This window comes from Setaria viridis, chromosome 4, assembly GCF_005286985.2.
Source record: "Setaria viridis chromosome 4, Setaria_viridis_v4.0, whole genome shotgun sequence".
In the NCBI taxonomy this organism is placed as follows: domain Eukaryota; kingdom Viridiplantae; phylum Streptophyta; class Magnoliopsida; order Poales; family Poaceae; genus Setaria; species Setaria viridis.
In genome coordinates, this window is record NC_048266.2 from 36,545,385 (window position 1) to 36,549,986 (window position 4,602).

The window sequence follows — 4,602 nt, forward strand, 5'->3', positions numbered from 1 at the left end:
AATGCGTCGGCGTGCTCATTCTCTGCACAGGGGATGTGCATGATGGTGAAGCCCTAGAATTTGCGTTCCAGGTTCCGGACCACCCGGAGGTACTCCGCCAGCTCAGGCTCCCAGGCCTGGTATTCCTTCTCCACTTGGAGTGTAATGACTTGGGAGTCGCTCTTGATGAGGAGGCATCACGCTCCCAAGGTCGCCGACTTCTATAGTGCGAGGACAAGCACCTCGTACTCCGCCATGTTGTTGGTGCAGGGGAAATTTAGGTGGAGAGCATATCGGATCTCCTGCCCTGATGGGGAGGACAAGATCACTGCAGCCCCCGCACCGGCGGTGCCCCACGCGCCATTGACATATGCTGTCCAGATCGGCTCCACCGTCGGAGGGCCACCGGCGGACGTCGTTGGCGTCCAATCAGCAATGAAATCAGCGAGCGCTTGTGACTTGATGGTGCTTTGGGAGATGAAGGAGAGTGCAAAGGGAGCGATTTCCGTCACCCACTTGCTGATGCGCCCTATGGCCTCCCGATTTTCAAAGACATCGCGCAGCGGGGAGGATGTCAGAACAGTGATCGGGTGGGCGGTGAAGTAGTGCTTCAGCTTGCGGGAGGCCATGATGACGGCATACGCCATCTTCTCCAGCTTGGTGTAGCGCAATTTGGCCCCCACCAACGCTTAGGAGACATAGTACACCGAGGATTGTTCTTCCCTTCCGTCCTGGGAGCGCTCTTCCACCAGAACTGCACTCACAACTCCCTCCGCTGCCGCGATGTAGAGTAGGAGCGAGGCCTCGAGCATGGGGCTATCAGCACTTCTAGATGCTCTAGGTACTGCTTGAGTTTGCGGAAGGCCTGTTGTTGCTCCTTCGTCCACTGGAAAGGATCCGAACCCCGCAGCACCTTGAAGAAGGGCAGGCTCCGCTCCACCGATCTGGCGTTGAAGCAGCTCAGTGTCACAAGTTGCCCTGTCAGGTGCTATGCCTCGCGCACATTGATTGGGGCCTCCATCTTCTGAATGGCGCAGATCTTTGTCGGGGTTGGCTTCGATCCCCCACTGGGAGACAAGGTAGCCCCGCAGCTTTCTGAAGCGTACCCCGAACGTGCACTTTTCAGGGTTGAGGTGCAGATTGGTCCTTCATAGATTCGTGAAAGTTTCCCATAGGTCAGAGCGGTGGTCCTGCTCGTCCTTGCTCTTGACGACAACATCATCAACGTAGGCCTCCAAGTTCCTTCCGACTTGGGCGTCGAAAACCAGCTCAACCAGCCGTGCGAACGTTGCCCCGGCGTTCGTGAGGCCGAAGGGCATCCGCACGAAACAGTATGCTCCGAATGGGGTGATGAAGATGGTTCAGGACTCGTTGTCCTCCACCATCCATACCTAATGATACCCGGAGTAGGCATCGAGGAAGCTGAGGCGCTCGCTTCTGGAAGTGGAGTCCACGATTTGATCAATGCGGGAGAGAGGGAAATCATACTTCAGGCAAGCCTTGTTGAGATCGGTGAAGTCAACACACATTTGCCACTTGCCGTTGTTCTTCTTCATGAGGACCGGATTAGCGAGCCATTCCGTGTGAATGACTTCCCGAATCACATTTGCGTCGAGCAGCTTGCGCACTTCCGTGCGGACTGCCTCCTTCCGTTGACATCTTCCACACCTTCTGCTTGCGGGGCTTCTTCTTAAGGTCGACGTTCAGGTGGTGTTGTATCAGATCTCGGTCGATCCTTGCAGATCAGAGGGGGACCAGGCAAAAACGTCCTCGTTTTCTCGGAGGAAGTCGAGGAGGGCTGCCTCCATCTCCTCCGGGAGGTGGGCCGCCAGCTGCACCGTGAATATGAGCTTGCACGATCTCCCAATTCATCTGAGGAGCTGCTTTCTGTACTGCAGCCTCTATCCTAAAGATTACAAGATTAGAAGAAAACTGATTTCCAAGCTCTGGATCGCGGAAGGTTTTGTTGAAGACAGAGGAGATGGAACAACAATGGAGGTTGCCGAGTATTACCTTACAGAACTCACTCAGGGTTCTCTTCTTCAAGTCACAGAAAGGAATACATGTGGAAGGGCTAGAACATTTGTTATGCATGATCTTGTGGGAGAGGCAACTTCGATCATTGCTAAATTGGAGAAGTTTGGTATTGCATATAGCGGTTGTGGTATAACCCAAGTTACCCATGAAGCTCGCCACTTAAGCATCCAAAGAGGTGCCCAGTCCTTACATTCTTTATCAAGTTCACGACTCCGTTCTTTCATCTTGTTCGACACTGAAGTTCCATCTCGTTGGATATACGATGTTTTGTCACATTTCCGACTACTAAGGGTCCTTTGCCTAAGATTTACCAATATTGAACAAGTTCCAGGCATGGTCACAGAATTGTACAATTTGCGATATGTAGATTTTTCTAACACAAACGTCAAGCATATACCAGCATCTTTCAGAAAACTTACCAACCTACAAGTTTTGGATCTCAGATTCACCTATGTTCAGGAGTTGCCTTGCGAAATAAATTTGCTAACTAGTTTTACGTCATTTACATGCAGGGGCGGACGCAGTAGAGGTCAATAATGTGGACAGAACTCTTTCAGCTAGTATGTATATACATATATAGTTACGTAACTAACTGAGTCAGACTGTATTTGCAAGGACTCGACCTGCTTGCTCAGCCAGCTGCCTCGACCCCAATCCCCCCTTCCGCCTTTCAACTAATCGGCATCAGTTCGTGTGACCTCGACTCCAACGCATGTTTCTTTCGTCTCTCAACTTACTCATCCGCTTGCGCTGCCGCCGGCACCTGACAGAGGAGCGCAAGAGCGGAGGAATCAAGGTTCGTGCTGGCTTACCGGCTGCTGATCTAACGGAGGCTGTTGGCGCCGGCTGCAGCGCCATGCTTGCTGCAGCTGCACAGCCGGCCATGGAAGATGCAGAACAGGTCACGGCAATGCCGAGCGCAGGTTCTGCAGAAGCGCCGGTGGTATCGCTGCCGCCCCGTGGGCACAAATGAGGAGGCAGAGATTACAGCAGACATCGACGCATCGTCGAGGATGAGCATGCCATGTTGATGCCGCACGTAGCAGCTACGGCCATAGTTTGTTCAGTGGCTGCGACCCTGCGGCACCAATGGTTCGTGCAAAATGCAAATTGGCTATTAATTAATTATGTCTAGTTAGTGTTCGTTGCAATTTATCCAATAGTTTGTGCGAAAAGAAAATTGCTTATCAATTTACTTGTTCTAGTTCATGTTGCAATTGATATTGTTTTGTAAAGTATGACAAATTAATGGGCTATTTTGTACCGTACTAGGCACCCTTTGTATGATTGTTCGGTTCGCTAACATCTATGTACACCCAATCTTAAATTCCTGCGTCCGCCATTGTTTACATGTGTGTCTAAACCATGTTCTTCATGCAAGGACAGTGGATTGCTTCAGTGCTACAATATTTGCCACCTGAAGAACCTGCAAGCTCTGGGGATTATTCAAGCTAATAAAAATTTGGTTTCACATCTGGGCAACATGACACTGATGAGAAGTTTGGCTATAATGAAAGTGCGGCAAAGCTACATTGCAGAGTTATGGAGCTCCCTGACAAAGATGCCTAACCTGAGCAGGTTGCTTATTTCAGCGTGTGATATGGATGAGATTCTTAATCTGAACATGCTAGAGGCCTTACCGAATCTTAAACTCTTGTGGATGGCAGGAAAGTTAGAGGGGGGCATGCTCCCGCCTTTGTTTGCTGAGTTTGAAAATTTGACATGGTTAAAATTGGACTGGTCTGATCTGAAGAAGGATACTATTAGCTCCTTCTCTCACATGTTAAATCTTGTTGATCTGCGTCTCTTCGGGGCATATGGTGGGCAACAGGTAACCTTTTGTATAGGGTGGTTCCGCAAGCTCAAAACTCTGCAATTAGCTGACATGGAACATCTGACTCAGATTGAGATGGAGGAACAAAAAATGGTGAGTCTACATGTTTTGGAACTTAGTAGTTTGAGGAATCTAAAGTCTGTACCTGAGGGTATCAAGTACATTACTACACTCAATAATATGTTTCTGATAGATATGTCAATTGAGTTCATAGAAAGACTGCAAGGAAGTGACAATCACATTGTTCAACATGTACGTAACATCCATAAATTTGGCCCTTCTGATTCTCAAGCAGGTAATATCCATTTTCTTAGTATGCCAACTATTTGATGAAACGATTAGCTGTCATAAGATATTAAAGTAGATTTAGATCTCAAAAGTTCAGATGTGAAGAGAGATAAGACCAAAAAAATTATACAAAAGAAATTGCTTGCAAAGCTTATTAGTAAAATAGCTCTAGACATTTTGTTAAAATATCTCTAGACATTTTGTTCTTTCTTTCTTTCTTATTCACCATGGTGCTTTTATTATTTATACAGCTTAATAAAAACAGGCTTGTTGATATTGCAGTAAATAACTCCATTTCTTCGGAATTCCTTGCCCAAAAGTATGGCCCTGGTGCGATTAAGTCCGTCCCTACAAAATGAACTTCACTGCCCCTTAAGAGTTGGTTGGGAACCATCAGCAAGAAATATGCAGTTCTTGTGTTGTCCAATAATTCGAGGAGTGAACCATGTGTAGTTCATCTAGGT

General features: G+C 48.1%; 1 pseudogene; it reads left to right on the top strand.

Annotated features, from left to right (window-relative positions):
• The first annotated feature begins 1,971 nt into the window (after positions 1–1,971).
• Positions 1,972–4,180, top strand: LOC117853684 (disease resistance protein RPM1-like; annotated as a pseudogene).
• The last annotated feature ends 422 nt before the right edge of the window (positions 4,181–4,602 follow it).